This window comes from Mastigoproctus giganteus, chromosome 8 (genome assembly GCF_048544385.1).
Source record: "Mastigoproctus giganteus isolate SK-2022 chromosome 8, ASM4854438v1, whole genome shotgun sequence".
Lineage (NCBI taxonomy): Eukaryota > Metazoa > Arthropoda > Arachnida > Uropygi > Thelyphonidae > Mastigoproctus > Mastigoproctus giganteus.
Genome location: NC_143582.1, coordinates 226,982,661 through 227,001,634, shown reverse-complemented (window position 1 = coordinate 227,001,634; position 18,974 = coordinate 226,982,661). Strand labels below are relative to the sequence as shown.

The window sequence follows — 18,974 nt, the reverse complement described above, 5'->3', positions numbered from 1 at the left end:
AACGAAATCCGAAATCCAATCAAACTAAAATAAACTTACTTCATTTGAATTTTTATTAAGTTTGGTCATTTGGTATGATATACTCAATGAAGTAAATATTGTGAGCGAGATATTTCAAAATTCAAATATAGATATCGGTACTGCAAATTCACATTTAAAAGCCCTTTTAAATTTTTTTTGAACAGTTTCGTGAATCGGGATTCAAATCTTCTTTAATAACTGCAAAGGAAATAGCTGAAGAATTACAAGTGACATCTGAATTTAAGAATCAAAGAACTGGACGAAAAACAAAGCAATTTTGTTATGAAGGAACCGATCAGCCTATTTCATCAGGCAAAGAATATTTCAGAATTTAATATTTTCTAGTCGTAATCGATAGTGCGATTATTTCTTTTAAGAAAAGATTCGAAATTTATCACGAACATGGGACATTATATGGTTTTTTATATAATTCGGATAATATTCAAAAACTGACTGAAAACGATCTTCTTAAATGTTGCAAAGACTTAAATGCGACCTTGCAAGACGATATGGATTGCATTGATTTATTTAATGAAATCAAAATTTGTACTCCAGTTTTGCCTTCCAGGATCACAATATTACAAATAATACAATATTTACTGAAAAATAATTTATTTGAATTGTATCCAAATTTGTTACTGTTCTGAAAATTATATTAACCTTACCAATTACCGTCGCATCTGCAGAAAGATCTTTCTCAAGATTTAAAATAATAAAAAATTACTTGAAATCTAGCATTAGTCAAGAACGATTTACCTCCTTAGCCATTTTATCTATCGAATCCGAAATAGCTAAAAAACTAAATTATGATGATATTATCAACGAATTTGCTATAAAACATGTAAGAAAATTAAACAAAAATCGCATATTGTGACCTTCTTCGATTAAGTCGCATACCAAATTGTATTTTATAAATATATGAAGCAATTATTTTTCTTAGTTGATTTAGTTGATTAATATAATAAATATCAAAATGCAATAAATTATTTTGTTGTACGAAATTTGTATCACGGCCCCGCAAGTCAACTTTGCACTGGGTCGCACTTTTGTTTGGGCCGGCCTTGCATTGAGGTTTTGTCCTAAAACTAACAGATGTTCATACTGGTGGATATTTGGTTTTGGAGGATAGACATGAACACATCTCAGTGAATACATCTGAATTACTTGTCAAATGAGACACTGCTCCCTCCTCTGAACTAGAAAGAATTCCTGCACTTGCTGTAGCAGTTTCGGTGGACAGGTAGGATGAGCATTCAGAAATACACAAGGACTTTCTCCAGGATAGATGCATAGTTCACATACTGGAAAACTGACTATGATTCCTGTGCTGCTATCAGCACAGATAGCAGCCTCCTACAAATCTCTACAATCAAAGTGCACACAGCATACCTGTTAGAAAAATAAAATGAGAATAATTATTAAACGGTAATGCATAATAATTTTATTTTAAATAACTACTTAATGTAAAAACTTATAGGAAAAAATAAACTGAAAAAAAAATTTCATGAAATTTAGTTATGAGAGGAAAATTGTGTGTTACTGATATATATGATTATGAGATGTGAATACTTTCTAGGAACAGTCGCTGGAATTGCCTACTTGTTCTGAGAAAGGCAATTTAAAAGAACTACAAATTAGCATTAGTATTAGCAAAGGCACATGATGCAAGAAAGCAAGCTTATATAGCATCAGCCAAAAAAAAAAAAAAAAAACACGCACACACTTCTCATTTCACCCATCCACTCACTCCAAATGTTTGTCTAGTTCTGCTTTGAATATATTTAAGCTAGCAATTTCTATGACAGATGGAAGTTTGTTCCAGCAATCAGCCACCCGCTGGCTAAATTCAAACTTCCGCACACCTAGCCTACAACTGTCTTTCCTCAATTTGAATTTATGCCCTCTCAGGCGATTATTCTGAGCAAGAGGGAGAATCCCATCAGCATTGAGAATGCTCTAGCCATTCAAGGATTTATACACCTGAATCAGATCACCTCGCAGGTGCCTAGCCTCCAGATACTGTAATTTGCAAAACTTAAGCCTTTCTTCGTAAGAGCAACCCTTTGTTCCATTCACCAATCTTGTTCCCCTTCTCTGTACTCGTTCCAACAGCTCTACATCCTTCTTAAAATGAGGCCTCCAGACCTGTATACAGTACTCGTGTGGTCTCTCCATTGCTTTATACAAGGGAATAATCACCTCCCTATCCCTGCAAGAAAAATTCCTGTATATCATTGATAAGACACCATGAACTACTCTTGCAGACTATATGCACTGCTCAGAAAACTTCATATCTGCCTGCACAATTACCCCAGGTTCTTTTCATTCTCTACCACTTTCAGTGTAGTAACACACAGTTGATATGTTACTCTGGGTTCACTGCTTCCCATATGTAGTACTTTACATTTCTCAATATTAAACTTCAGTTGCCACCTCTCAGCCCATCTGCTCAACTGTTCTAGATCTTGTTGCAGCAATGTACTGTCATTAGTGTCATTAACAACCCTGCCAACCTTCGTATCATCTGCAAACTTGGATATTAAGCCTGATATACCATAATCAATATCATTTATAAATACAGAAAACAACAATGGACCCAATACTGAACCCTGAGGGAGTCCACTAATAACATTAGTCCACGAAGAGCAGTGTTCATTAATTACCACTCTCTGTCTTCTCCCACTCAACCATCCCTTTATCCATAGCAGCAATTTGCCTCCAATGCCACACTGCTCCAATTTGTGCAGCAGTCTTCCATATGCAATAGTATCAAAGGCTTTTCTAAGATCCAAATATACGATATCAAAGTTATTCTTTGCATCCAGTTCCTTTGTAACTACATCTTAGTATCCAATCAAATTAGTCCGACAAGACTTCCCCTTAACAAACCCAGGCTGTGTCCGAGCTATAACTGGAGTCTTCTCCAGATGATGCTGCAGTGTTTCTTTAACCAGTGCCTCTATTAATTTCCCTGGAACAGAAGTTAAACTAACAGGTCTGTAATTACCTCTGTCTCCCTTTGATCCTCCTTTGTAGATTGGCGTCACATTTGCATATCTCCAGTCCATGGGTACCTACCCTGAGTCCAGGGAAGCTTTCATAATTATGGCTAAGGGTTTGCTTACTTCCTTTGCCACCTCCTTTAATATAACTGGATAGATTCCATCCACCCCAGGTGCCTTTCTCTGTGTTTATCTTCAACAATTTCTCCTCCCCTTTACTCTCAGTTATTACAAGATTATCTAGCTTACTGCCAGAGTTGAATACGCATCTAGCATTCCTCTCCCTGAATAACTCCTCATGTGTGAATGTCAATGCAAAATATTCATTTAGTATGTTAGCTACCCAAGCAGGATCATCAACAGTTGAACCATCGATATCAAGTGGACCAATCTGATTCATCCCCTTCCTTCTAGAGTTAACATAAGTAAAGAACTCTTTGCTGTTTTTCTTTGCATCCTTTGCCAAAGATTTCTCATAATCTGCCTTTGCCTTCCTAACCTGCTTTGTAAGTTGGTTACAGACCAGCTGATATCTATCATAGGCTTCTGTGTCACATGTTAATTTATATGTATCCCATGATTTTCCTTCTCTGTCACATGCCTAATAGTTCATCTGACATCCATTTTGGCCTAAATCTTGAACAATATTTCTTTGTTGGTATGAAAAGCCTAATAGCTTCCAAGATTAATTCTTTGAATGCTTCCCATTTTGAATTTGCTGTTGGTAACATCATCAGTTGGTTCCATTGTATAGAATTTAAATACTGTCTCAGACCACAGTAGTCACCTTTACGAAAGCAAAAACCCTTTCTTTACCCTTGATGGTAGTTACCTCTTTGAGTAAATTCCATTTCAGCACACTGTGATCATTGCCACCTAGTGGTTCCTTTATCTGCAGATTCTTGATGCATGAAGAATCACTACTGATAATCAGATCAAGAGTATTATTATTATAATTAAAATCAGTTTATTTTCCAAGAAACCTTGGATCACCCCGGGACGGCTCTGTGCCAGAAGGGTGTGAATATTTACAGACTAAGGTGCGAGGAACACAATGTACAATAAAGAAGAGTACATGCGTGCTCGACCCAATCGAGACTTTTACAGGATTAAATATACAATAATAAACAGTAATATACAAAATATATGATTGCATGAAGACAAAAAGTCTTTGTCATATACAAATAGGCAAGTTAAAAAAAAACAGTCTGTCTTGTCCAGGAGTAGGTGAGTATTATAAGTTCATTATCTGGTAGCAGTTCTTGAGGATTTCCTTCCTGTAGGGCTTGTCTTCACAAAACCTATCAAGGTGGATCCTAAATTTATTGAAGATCCGAAGACAATTGGCCGGAAACATGTTCCTCAGGGAATCAATGCTTGACAGCGTAAGACGTAGGGAGACAGGAGTCGGGGTGCTCCCTCTTGTCCTCCTCGGTCCACAGATTATTGTGGATACTGATGGAGCATCAATTCGCCTCGTTATAAGCCGTGCAAGCGTGAGGACATTTTTTGTCATGATGATATGTTTCCACGGAGTGGAAACATATCATCATGACATGTTTATCATGAGTATCATCATGAGTGGTGCCCAGATTTGCTTGTAGGATAGATCTGGAGATAGTTAGGGGGTGGCCTACCACCCTGTTCATCCATCTAAGCAACCAGTATTCTAAACTGAGATACTTCTGAAGGTATCTCTTTATGAGGCAGGGGCAGATGACCAAATTTCTGATGCATACAGAGGAATCGGCGTAATACACCTCAGGATGTGCCAAACAAGCAGCGCGGGCTGATGCACACCGAGCTCTTGACGCACTGCCCAAAGAGCAGCGTACGTCTTCTGCCTAATCCTGACAAAGTGAGGCTGAAATGTGAGCCCAACATCCCAGGTGAGGCCAAGATCAGTATGAGAGGTCACCTTTTGCACCGGTTCCCCACTAACAAAGATTTGGATATCATTTTTGACTTTTTTCTTGGTTATCGTCAGTTCTGCTGATTTGGAAGGGCTCAGATGCAGCCCAATTGTGGCAAGATAACTTTCCAAACTCAATATCTGCCTAAAAGCTTGTTGGTTGATATCATGAATCTGATGATTATGATCTGAGCTCACGTAGAACTTCAGATCGTCGGCATAAGAGACAAGGTTCGGATTCTGAGCAAGGAAAGGCTCCAAAACTGCTGCAAACAGGATAGCTGACAGTACGCTTCCTTGTGGGATGCCTCTTGAGACGTCAATAGTTACTTGAAAGTCATTGTGGGTCACAAACAGTTGTCTAGGGCGTAAAATAGACTTCAAAATTTGAAGTAAGGTATCTGCCAGGCCGAAGTAGTGTTTCAGAATGGTAAAAAGAGCTGGGAGGTGTATTCTGTCATAAGCCGATTTTATGTCGAGGAATATGATATCAATCTGTGATTTGTTGTTAAGGGTGCGCTGAATTCTGAAGAGGATATCAAGAAGATTGGTAGTTGTCGATCTCCTTTATAGAACGCTATGAAAGTACTCGGGCCTGTGTGCAAAGCAATGCTGGGCAATTGTTGGCTCAATTACTTTTTCAAAAATTTTGAGTAAAGAACAAGTAATGGATATTGGTCGCAGGTTTTTAGGAGATTTGGGTTTCTTGATCTTTGGAATGGGCTTAACATTGTAGGTTTTCCAAATTGAAGGAACTATTCCAGATTGCAGGATTTGTCTGAATGAAGGAGAAGGTCGACTATATATGGGGTGCAAATTTTGATAATAAAGAGTGGGAAACCATCCGGACCTACAGTGGCTTTGTTGGGTAGTTTATTGATGACATCAATTAGGGTCTCTCTAGTTATTTCTATTTCAGACAAGTGTGCCATAGGTAACCAGTCCTCCTGCGAGAGAGAGGAATCAGAGTCAGGAAAATCTGCCTACAGTAAGCTGAACTGCGCCCATTCCTGGACAAGCTTTTTGTCGATGGCTAGATGATGATGATGCGAAAGGATCCTTCTGCCACTCTTCAACCTATTGAGAACAGCTTGGTTAATCTCTGGCTTCAGATATTTGGTAGAGAAGGCTATCCCAGGTAATTCAGCAGAGTACTCGTCGTGTAACCCAAGGGAATTGCTCTCTAAGGACAGTTTATATGCAATTGGCGAGTGATCAGATTGGAATCGAAAGTTGCTAGGTAGGAGTTTGATATCTTGTAAGTTGTGGAAGATTAGGTCCAGCGCTTGACACGCTCTAGTTGGTTGCGTCACTAACCGTGTAAGGTTAAAGGCCCGAAAAGTGGCCTCAAGGCCTTCAAGGGCAGTGGCAAATTAAAATCACCTGCTAGAACAGTTGGAATTTTAGGCAATAAGTTGGTTGCTGACCACGTGAGCAGCTCAGCTCTAGAGTCTTCATTGTGGTCTGGAGGAAGGTAAACCAGGCAGCATTGGATTTCAAGAAGAGGACTAGTCAGCGTCAGGGAGACTGCCTCAAAGTTGTTTGACTGGCTTACTCGTGTCCTTATTGGCTGGAATCGATCGTTGAACAGGATTTCAACACCTCCGACTTGCCCGTTAATCCTGTGACTCCCAATGTGTTTGTAAGGGGGTGTTAAAATGGGTAAGAATCTCGCCTTCGTGTGAACCTGGTAGCAAGTCATCCTTTTGTAGCTATGGCTGTTTATCTCGCCTGGATCCGCTATAAGCGATTGATCTGCTCCTCTCTTGGAACGGATTTATCAGGGTGCCTACCGGCCAGCAGCCAGAATCCAAGACGATATGCTTTGCATTCGCAGGGCAATAGATGATAAAGGAAGAATAGGTCGGGTGTCTAGTTTTGATAGCTTTTGCGTCTAAGTTGATCCCATGTTCTTGGGCAAAGAGTGCCCTGATACTTTCCGCTTTTGTTGCTGGTCCCAGTCTGGAAACAAAAATTCTCTCTCGGGTCTGGACAGCTGAAATATTATATATCTCCTCAAGTCTCCGCGACAGAGGAACCGAGGTAGGTTCAGTAGGAACCGACATATTAGACTCCTAGCATGGAATTCTGTTACCCTGTGTTTTCACAGTCAAAACACTTTGAAGCCATTTGTGGGTTATGCCTGGGAAATTACGCATGACAGTTAAATTGATCAGAGAGACAGAAGGCATCCGCTTGAGCATAGATCAGCTCCTGCCTGTTTTGGCGTGGGGTTTCTCTCATCTCCATCCTGTTTGAACAGTGATGAGCCTGTTACATCAGGCTGTAACAGTGATGAGCCTGTTATTACTCCCTCTAGTTGCCTCCCGAACATGCTGCTGTAGAAAACAATCATCCAATAAATATACAAAAGACTGGCTAGTGTGTGAGCGACCAACCCACAAATTCCAGTCAATATCCGGGAATTTAAAACCCCCGATTATAAGACACTCTAATTTACTGGCCCACTCTATTTCTCTGCACAATTGCTCATTATACTCATCAGATTCATTAGGCCTATAATACACATCTATTCTCATTTTTCCTTTCCCAGTGCTAATGTCACACCATACAGACTCAATATTCCATTGTCCACCCACATCAATTGGATGCACTTCCTTAGATTTTGTGTTGCTTAACTAACTGCATAACCCCTCCTCCCTTCCTGTCCTGTCTATCCTTTCTGTACACATTGTACGCCCCAAATTCCAGTTCTGCACTGCTTATTTCTGCGTGACACCATGTCTTTGATATCCCACAATATCTGCCTTTGATGTCTTAGTAGAACTTATTCTCAGATGGAATAAGTAACATTAGTCTTCTCCCTCAGGTGAAGCGTTACTTATTCGAAGTAGTGCAATATCAAGGCAACTCGTTGTGAAGGTATTCACAATATGAGATATAACTTAAAACGATGCCACTTTGCTAATATTCTATTCATTCAGATTTGGCTATGTATTATTGATGCTTCCGCACTTATATTGTGATGCAACCGAAATAGCGGAACATTCGAGCTAACGGCACATTGATTTCACATGTTTACTACATACAGTGCAGATATTTTAAAGTGCCCAAAAAAAGAAAACGGCAAGTCACGTGAGCACTGTATTTCTTTACATTCCCCCTTTTTAAAGTTAATTCTGTACTGATATTACGGATTATAGTGCTGTTCTAGATTCGAAATACTCTAGAGTCTAGACTTTTCCATAGCTTAAGGCTTACGCCCTAAACGCTTTATAATTTGTTTCGTATTTTGACCGAATAAGCCCTTATTCAAAATTAAACTTGCAGTATTTTAACTTTCTTGGAACATATAACTAATTTTTCCTTAGCGCTGATTGAATGTCGAAATTGCGTATTTTGCCTTTGAATGTCATCCTTAATTGGATTATATAGGAAATTGAATTCTTCTTTATTCATCCATAAGTACATCGAGAAACGATTTTAATCTTCTTTTAAGTCCTGCAGCAAATGATGGAATTCGCCTTTTTCTCTTCTCTTCCAGTTGATGTCGTGTATCCATTGCGTACTCTTTTGGTTTCTCGGCTAAAAGAAAAGCGCTTCAGCTCATTTCGCTTCAACTTTCCTCAAAGAGGAAAGTTGAAGCGAAACATATAAGCGACACATATACAACGTTACAGGTTGCCAGATGTACCCCTTTTGGAAGTATAATAAAATTTCCAAGAGACCCTTTTTTTAACATTTAAAAAAAAAAAAAAAACAGAAATCATAAGACACCCTGTTGAGATTATTTAGGAAGAAAGAATTAACTGACGATAAAATCGTTGTTGAAATGCACCCTTAATTAAAGACTCAAATACGACATTCTATCCTATTTACAAAGAGGGTTGTAGAATATTCATATTATGCTTACTTTGTAACCTTTTACATTCTACTTGACTTCTTTTTTATTTCGTTGTAATGTTTTGCTCAGGCAGCAAACTATTTATTTAAAATTCCCAATATCAATATCGATTTTCTGTATGAAGAATATGTTCTGTTGAAATGATTCCGTAGAAATATTGAGACAAAAGACCTCAAAAATACCACAGATGTTTCGATAAAAAATTTTAAATGCGTACGAAGTACGTAATACAGAAAAAATATTAATTTTGTTTTTGCTTTGCCTCACTCAAATGGAATGAGTAAGCGATTATTTAGCTCAATGTTTAACGCGGGGAAAAAGGATAGAAATAAATTAGCCCTAAAGAATGTTGAAGGAAAACTGTTGCAGAAAACCAATCCCAAAATGTCATGCAAAGAATTTTACGCATTATGTACTAAAAAATGAAAAACTATTAAAAAGAAAATTCGCTGAAATGAAAAGTATTTCTAGGTAAATATTTTCTTTTTGATAAAATAAATCAGATTTATTGAATGTGTATTGTAAACAATTATGTAAAACATTTGATGCTAATATTTATAAAAGTTTCCTTTAGTGTTTATAACTTTTGCAATAAAATTTTCCGAATTAAACGAATTAAAGTACGAGCTATAATTCGGTTAATTTTATTTAAATTTGACTAATTTTGCATTCCACGAACTTGTAAAAATCAACAAAATATAGAAATAAAATGGTTATTAAAATTGTTCGGTTTCTGCAAGTACCCCTAAACGAGGAATGAATATCCCAAACATAAGCATGAGTACACCTCGAAGTCAAATTTTAAAGGTGACCACCGTACGTTACAGTGACGAGGCTTCTTCTCCGACCGACTTTGCAGTTTACACTAAACAGGGACCGCAGAGCACTACTCTGTGACAGGGATATGACGAGATTAACGTGACGTGATAATAGTTTCTGCCCTTACGTGTCACATAACAAGGCCTTGGTGGAACCTTACTGAATCCGTCTCAGCGGAATTGACCTTATCTGGTGCTTCTCCAAGTGAATGCAGTTAGTGATAGGCATAATCGCATGTCTCATGCCTCTCGGCTAATCTCGCTTTCTCTCCCCCATTCCCAATCGATTTAGTCTGATGTCACTTGGGGTCATTCCATCGCCATCATAGCGATGGAATGTGTGCGATGGAGCGTGTGCTACAGAGTGACCACTCAGTAGCACACGCTCTTCGAGTGGAGCAGGGTTCGAGCCCGTAACTGCTAAATATGATTAAGAATTTGTATTAATTGATTTATTATAAACTCTATTGACCTGATGGTCGTGCCAGAGTATAAACAAGAACTTCTTACACGTGCGATTTAGTTCTCTGCTGCTTTCAGTCTTTATGATTATAGCTGCTCTCGCTTCAAACGATTTCTTTTATAAAGAGGGTCAACTAATTTTTTTTTTTTTTTTTGTTAGTTGTTGGCGCATCAGCTTCTATGGCCATAATGCACCTCCCAAAGTTTTTGCATTTTACTGGGGTCAACTAAGCCGTAAGCTTTACTACTTATGAAATTTTTCAAGATCAGTAAATACTAAATAACAGTTCACATTTATTTTGAAACGAATTTTATCCCTAAATAAAGCGGCAATTCAATGCTCAAAACGTTCAGCTGGGTTGCAATATGCTGCAGGAGGTAAAGTGACCAGATATTTTATGTTAAAGCGAGACAATTGAAACAAACAAAAAAAAAATTTTTTTTTTTCACATATGGAAACTCAGAAGCTAATGCTTCATTGAATTTACAACTTCGTTTCCTATTCTAATTTATTTAATAAAAAAATAATAAATAAAATAAATTTTGAAATGTAAAACATACGTGTATATATATATTAATATAACCTATAACCAGTATATATTTTGGTGTAGTTGGCTAGAGTAGTTCCCACAAGCACCTTCCAGAGAGGTTTTCAGAAAGGGATGAATTGACAAGGATTTTGATTTAACTGAATGTTGTTTAAAAAGGTGGAAACTCCTGGATCCCAGTTGCAAGGTGTGCAAAAGTGCAATCAAATCAAAACTGTTTCAGTTTTGATTTGATTGGCCCTTTATTAAGAAATTGGTACTGGTCATAATCCAAACGATTGCCATCTTTTTATAGACAGATCAAGTAAAAATTTGAAAGCTGCGTTGTAAAAGTTTGAAAGCTTAAAAATGGGATTTTAAATCTTCAATTCTTGTTGGGCATGCTGTTCATATTAAAGAAAACTATGGAGATGTCAATCGTGTTATAGAAGTTTAAAACATCGGTATAAATGGGATATTTCTGGGAAATGCAAGATACTGGGGTTCCTTACGGGTTTACAAAAGTAATTCCTTTTTTGACTGTCTCTAAGACAGTAGTGCAGCATATCAGAAGAATAGGAGAAGAGAAATTCTGACAGAATTAAGTTACAGCTTGGTGCACACAATGTAGCAAACAATCCCTTAGTTCCATGAAAAAAAAACTTTCCTTCATTACTCCATACTAATCTGAGATTGGTAAAACAATTTATATTTGTTACAAATTCATAGTGACATCTTCAAGCATGTACAGTCGATGTTTCCAAAACAGTCAGATGCAAAGGTGAAAGAAAGGTGGCATATTTATTGATTCACAAGTTACGCAGATGTTGGCTTCAAAATAACTGGACAAAATGACCAATGCTGAGAAAAAATTATGGCAGTCATTTTGCCTTGTAATGAATGGATTTCTTGACAACAATACAAACAACTAGTTGACAAATTGATCGAAAATTTGGAAAAATAGGATGCAGAAAATCCATCAAGAACCATTACTTGCACTCTTACCTGGATTTTGTCAGACCAAACCTGGGTAATGTTGGTGACATGAAGAAAAATTCCAGCAGGATATACAATACAGAAGGAGGAATCAAAAACAAACAGGATGAGCAATTATATAAGGTGCAGTAGACCATGGAAATAACGGCAACCCAAATAACGGAACATTCGAGCTAACGGCACATTGATTTCACATGTTTACATACAGTGCAGATATTTTAAATTGTGCCCAAAAAAAGAAAACGGCAAGTCACGTGAGCACTGTATTTCTTTACATTCCCCCTTTCTAAAGTTAATTCTGTACTGATATTACGGATTATAGTGCTGTTTTAGATTTAATGAAGCTTGACATTGACAACTGTAATGTGAAGTTTAACATTGACATATAGAAACTACTGCATATGGGAAGCAGTAACTCCAGAGTGACGTATCAAATCTGTGGTACTACACTGAGAGTGGTAGAGAGTGAAAAGAACCTGGGGGTAATTGTGCAGGCAGATATGAAGTTTTCTGAGAAGTGCAGACGGTCTGCAAGAGTAGCTCATAGTGTCTTGTCAATGATATACAGGAACTTTTCTAGCAGGGATAAGGAGCTGAAACTACCCTTACACTGAAATATTTTACCAGTGAACATCACCATAATGTTTCCATGGATTACTGCAATCACTTTGATCTCTGATATTTATAACTATTCTGCATAGAAAGATTGAAGGCAATGGTCAGGCCTCACTTTGAATACAGGTCTGGAGGCTTCGTTTTAGGAAGGATATGGAGCTGTTGGAACGAGTACAGAGAAGGGCAACAAGATTAGTGAATGGAGCAAAGGGTTGCTCTTAAAAAGAAAGGCTTAATTTTTACAAATTACAGTGACAGGAGACCAGTCAACTGCAAGGTGATCTGATTGAGGTGTATAAAACCTTGAATAGTTTGAGCATGATCAATGCTGATGGGATTCTTCCGCTTGCTCAGAATAATCGCCCGAGAGGGCATACATTCAAATTGAGGAAACACAGTGGTAGGATAGATGTGTGGAAGTTTGCCTTTAGCCAGCGGGTGGTTGATTGCTGGAACAAACGTACATCTGTCGTTGAAAAAATTGGTTGAAGTCTTAAGCAGATTAGGCAGAACTAGACAAACATTTGGAGCTGGTGGATGAGTGAAATGAGAAGGGTGTGTGTGTGTGTGTTTTTGGCTGATGCTATATAAGCTTGCTTTCTTGCCTAATGTGATCTACAATAAAGAAAATAGCAGGAGGGTATTAATGGCAGAATATAACGTTGGATCTTCAACATGTTTATGCCTTTTATGTGCAATTAATAAAATTATATTCTTATTCTGTCCGTTTCTTATTTAGCCTCTGTCTTTGCTAATTAAATTAAAAAACCCCTCACTATGGCTCCTAAAGTTTATAAACCTAATACAGAGAAGAAAGGAAGAACAACATTAAAGCTTAGTGACAAAAAATATAATCTGAACTATTACATTAGGATCACCGCAAAGTTTCATATACCCATGTGTACTGTTTCTCTAAATTGCGTGTGGTCTCTGATTGAGTTGCCTGTTTTTCTGGATGAAACCCTCCGGTTTCTGTGGGTGGTAAACCTTCCTATCTATGCGTAAGACTAACCAACTCAGCCATGGAGTGAAAAAAAAGCCCATAAAATTCCTTGCGTCACTGACGGAATTTAAACAAGGGCCATTGCCAACCGGTGACAATATCACACAGACTGAACTTGATACAATAAAGAAAATAGCAGGAGTGTATTAATGGCAGAATATAACGTTGGATCTTCAACATGTTTATGCCTTTTATGTGCAATTAATAAAATTGCATTCTTAATCTGTCTATTTCTTATTTAGCCTCATTGCTTTTGCATTAAATATATTAAAAATAAGACTTTCTTGAAAACGGAAAACTTTTTGCGTTATCAAGAAATATAACGGTGCCTTGAATACCGTTATTCTGAAAGGCTGCTGTAATCCGTTAAGGATGACGAAAGTTAAAAATATTCAAATGCATTTTTAACCATGTTTTTTTTTTCTCTCTTTTGTTTGTTAACTTATAGCAAAGATTGAAACCCTTTTTTTCTACAGAAGATAAAAATTGCTAATCTGATATTATTGCGGTTACTTTTTTATTATTATTATTTTTTTATTTTTGGGCAAACCATTTCTTCTCTGCAAACACTGTTGGAATCAATATACCAAAACACGCCAGGAGATCCAGCACACTATTACACAGTGTACCACGTAACCACTGTCTAACAGGTGATGTTATGTTGTGTAATTAGACTTATGTTTCATTATAGCAAAGGGTAGAAACTACCCTTACACTGAAAGATTTTACCTCTAAACATTACGCTTCCTGGAATTACTGCAATCACTTTGATCTCTGATATTTATAACTCTTCTGCATAGAAAGGATGAAGGTGCTTGTAATTTAATACAAATTGCGAAACTGAAATAAATAATATTAAAATTGAATTTTTAAATTTATTTTTCGTATTTTGCTTGCAGCTACTGTTAATACAAGAATGAAATACAGATCCTAAACAAAAAGAGTTCTTTTTTATTTTACTTAACCAAAGTAATATGCGGTATAACGAATGAAAAATTTATTATTACTTCAAATATTAAAGAAAAAAAAAAAACGTTCGAATTATATGAAATCTTGTATAATCCGTTTAAAAATAAATGTGATAAATACACCAATAAACTTATAGATTCAAATAAAATCTAAATGATCGGGCGTCTTCACTCATTTAAAGTGAAAACGCAGAACGGATGTGATACATTGCTTACTTAGGAACTTCCGGTTATTGGATAAATAATTGTACAGGTGGAGCCACTTGTAATAGCCAATTGTATAATTCTCTAGTTTTTTAAATTTTAATCTGTAATTTTGTGTACTCTAAAAGGGCAAAGAACAGAATTCACATTTAGAAAAAAAGTTCGTAATCTTCGGCTAAACAAATAACTTTTATAAGAATAATAAAAATTTTAGTTAGAAAATGGAAAATGCACAACTAAAGTATATCCAGACAAAAGATAAAAAGTACCAGAGTTAAGACCTTAACCACACTGAAAAACATGTGAACATGATAAGACAGAGAGATAGATTATTTGGCTTCCAATCTCCTTGTACTCAGGAATAATTGTTAAAGGCTTCTTCAATCTGAGGTGGCAGCGGGGGGGGGGGGGGTCCCAGTAGTTCATTGCCAGGTTTTTCAGCTAGCACGAAAATCAGATCGATGACACAACCGTACCGTAATACAACGTACAAAACATGATAAGAAGTTGCGAAGGTTAAATCACACGTAGACCGTGGCCTAAAATGGGACGAGGAACTAACATTCTCCGAGCACTTTGATTACATCAAAGCTAAAAGATATGCAGCACTCTGGGCTGCCAAACAAGAATTAATCGGCATTAGAAACCCAGATCTTGGTAAAAAGTATATCTTAAAATATATACTTCCCATCCCACTGTATGCGTCACAGATTTGGTCCTCTGCCCCACTGAGCAACCTGAAAGCGTTCCTTAGTATTGAATACTGGCTCTTGAGATGGCTGACAGGATCTCGAACCACCCATTTACTATCTCTACTTTCCAATCTCAGCATTCCTCCCTGAAAACAGACAATCAACACAAGAAACATTTTCACATTAGCCCAACTGTAACAGGAAGCTTCCAGTATTGACGTCTTGTTTCACTCTCGTCGAGAAGTCACCACGATTGCTTAAACAAGACATCCTCTTCAAAGCAACTGAAAAAACCTGGACAGCCTAAGTCACTTTTTTCCAGAAAAAACAATAGAACTCTTCAATCAACTAAGAATTGAACCGGAAAAGCTCTGTAACGAAAAAGCCTACAGATTGCAAGTCTTTGCCGACTCCTATCGTCTCCTGTAACTGGAGCACAGCCACTCGGCTCAAAAATCTATATATTCTCGGTACTATAGATGCCAAAAATGTAAATATTCTATTATAAAATCATAATTATTCATGTATTCCAAAATTCTATACTCAACCTTTCAGGGTGAACGTCCCATGAACTTTGTAACCTTTTGCTCATGGGTGCGCTTCACACCTCAGAATGTAACTCTCACCCTTCTAGCCAATGGCTGTCCCAGGGGTGTCTCTTCAACAGAGAAATAAATTATTAATAATAATAATAATAATAATAAATGGAACAGAAACATGAAATGAGCTCTGGGTAACTTTCTTGTGTAATTAGAAAGTGGGTGCAGCTTTAAATATATCTATTTCCTATGAAATCCGTGTTATTTGGTCTTTATGAAACATCATGTTTATCACGTATTCCTGTCCTCTTGGGTCCAGTGGACCCAGTTCTAGTTCAACTGATAAATTCTATAATTTTTACTCTGTTAGCTTTCCATTGAAATTCGTCATAGGTGAAGCCAGAAATGTTTTTTTCGATTTTTCCACTTCAATTTTCAAAAATTTAGATTGAATTCTACGCAAACGACAAAAATATGTGACTTCAAGCGTGCATTTTTTTAGGACTTTCAGTTATTTTTCTAAACCCACCCTAACTAGCCTAGGGCTTATGAAACACGATACTTTATTCGATTGTTTGTTTTGGAGTTTGAGTTTCTGTTTACAGCAAATTTTTTTACTTGGAGCGGACCTTGGGAACCAGTGTCGGAATTACGTCAGATCAGTTCTCCTAACAGCTATATCGAGAAGGCAAAAAAAAAAAAAAAAAAAAAGACAGAGGCAAGCTATTGTTAGTTGTCATTTTTTTTTTCCCTCGTATGATGTGGGCAATACAGTTACAAAGCATGATACACGAAGGAACCAATTTTTTCCTGCTTCCTTCATGTATCATGGTCGTGAGATCCAACCGGATAGTGCGGCACCATCCTGATATCCAAGCCCGAGGCGGAATTTGAACCCGCCACTGTGGGTTGCCGGGCAGGCACTTTACCTACCCGGCTAGTCCCGTCGGCGTCTTAGTTTCATAAGAAGCAATAAAGCGAAATAGTAGCAACAACTGTTTCTGAAAGGCGAAAAAGATAGTATTTCCTTTCTTCAATGCGTATTGCACCTACTAACAAAAAATCAAGGAAATTCATCTATTGGAAACGGGGGAAACTGGTTGTATATCTGATCTTCTACCGAAATGTCAAGAAAATATTTCTATTTATATCTGCGTTATAAACTTCGAAAACTGGCGTGCAAAAGAAGAAAAAAAATCATCCTCCCTGAATAACGGAATGTTTCTTGAAATGTGTATCCTTTACAAAACTGCATTATTTCGAACAATACAAAGCTAACAGATTACGACTACAGACTTAATTTGGTGTTATCACAAAGGGAGAAATTCTGTTTTAGTACAGAAGCCGGATCTACGGTTATATGCTGTTCTGAGCTACAATAAAAAGATATACCCCGCTGAAAAATAGATTTACTCCCCATCACCTCTCTTGTTTTACTGTGGTTTTTGGCAGCGATATGCAATTTCACAATCAAGTAGGTGACTGCTAAATGTGACGCTATTTCTTGTATTCTCTCTCTCTCTATCCTGGGATCTCCTCTGAACGTGTGGTCATCCCGGAGTACAAACAGAAAATTTGTTTGTTGGAATGCTGCCAACCAATGACACCAATAATCAACTCTTTTACTGTCTTTCTAATTTTCGATGTGTTCAGATAATCCACTTTAGGAAAATTCGAAAGTGCTGCATTAATTAGAAGAAAAAACCGTTTCTCCCCAACATAAAGAATTGCTTTAGGTACAATAAAGGACGAGTACTGGTGGAATTTTATTGACTGGAAGGAAGTATGCACAATAAAATATCTGTAGAAGGTGAAAACATGCGGTCACTCGAAAGAAAGTAACCCTACTCATTTGCATTCAAGGACAAGCTATACAGCGATGTTTGAAATTTATAATGCAGTTCACTCGCTAATATTTCCAGAGAGATTATTGCAAAATATTGTTCCTGAAAATAATTACAAAAAAGCAAAGTGGTTTTTTTATGAAATGCGCATCAGACAAAAACCTTACTAACTAGAACTTCGGTTCCTAAGATAAAGCTGACTTATTAGAACTTTAGCATCTGTTGTGAAACTGAATGCAATAAAGAAATAGACTTATAACAACTTCCACATCCGGGATAAAACTGACTAATTAGAACTTAATCACTGATGCTCTAATACTTCAACTTCATCACTGATGCTCTAATTCGTCAGCTTCATCACAGATGCCGAAGTTCTCATATATGACAGCCTCAAACAGATGTCGCCACCTAATTTTTTTACCTTGGAAAGATGCACCGTAGATCATTTCGCGTGTCACTAGAGGTCAGTGACATGGCGAGCTGATCAAAGAGGACCGCCGCATCCCAACAGGCGAATTGTGCAATGCAGTAGGTATGGAGAAACCTGCTCTGATAACTATCATAAACGAACTAGGCTACAACATGGTTTACCCCCGGTGGGTCCTGAAAATGCTCACATTACCACAAAGGAGTGCAGAAAGTCAACTTTCCGGAACTTCTTCAGCACGAGAGAGTGAAGGAGTGGTTTTCTTTCATGTATAGTCCAGGTGATGAGACTAAGGTCCACCATTATGACCATGAAACGAAGACATGTAGATGGAGTGGCGCCATCAAAATTCACCGTGCAAGAAGTTCAAAAAACAGCCTTCTGTCGGTAAAGTCATGACGACAGTGTTTTGCAACAAAGATGGGGTCATCTTTGTAGATTTGTTGGAGCGTGGCACTACAATCAACTCATATATGTGGAAACGTTGAAAAAGTTAAAGCCCGCATCCGTAGAGTTCGACCGGACAAAAACCCTAACGAGGTTCTCCTTCTCCTTGACAACATACCGCCTCACACCAGGCAGCACACGATGCAGGCCATTGCCACCTAGGGTGCACTGTTCTTCTTACCCCTTTCATAGCCCAGATCTTGCACCTTCTGACTATCGCCTCTTCGTGCGCTCCGTGAAAACTATTGAGCTCATCGTCGTACGATCAGCTCAAGCACAGTGTTCACGAAGCCATCCGGAGCACAAGTAAGGATTTTACAGGATTGAAATACGGCGTATGACTTAGATATGGAGGAAATGCATAGAAAATAATGATGACTGTGTGAATAAATAGCAGCGTGATTGAGGATTAATTGATGTAAACGGCATCGTGTCAGCTCTCTCTGGGGTCCGACTGGAAAAAATGAACTCCCTCCCCTAAAGAGTTTTTCCCCCCAAGTGAATGAAAGGAACTGGAAATTTCAAGAAAATGAACCCTGTTTTCCTTCATTTGGCAAACAGCTACTCTGAGCGCAAGACAAGTGAAATTACATTTGCAGCTCAGAATGGAATTCAGACATCCAAACATGACA

The 18,974-nt window shown here is 37.7% G+C and overlaps 1 long non-coding RNA gene across 4 annotated transcripts in view; it reads right to left on the bottom strand.

Annotated features, from left to right (window-relative positions):
- Positions 1-1,022: 1,022 nt before the first annotated feature.
- LOC150082381 (uncharacterized) overlaps positions 1,023-18,974 on the bottom strand; it is a 255,841-nt gene continuing 237,889 nt past the window's right edge. For all 4 annotated transcript variants that reach the window (XR_016547322.1, XR_016547320.1, XR_016547323.1 and 1 more), the window contains one exon: positions 1,023-1,410. This is a non-coding gene — a long non-coding RNA (uncharacterized LOC150082381). The remainder of the gene's footprint in view (positions 1,411-18,974) is intronic.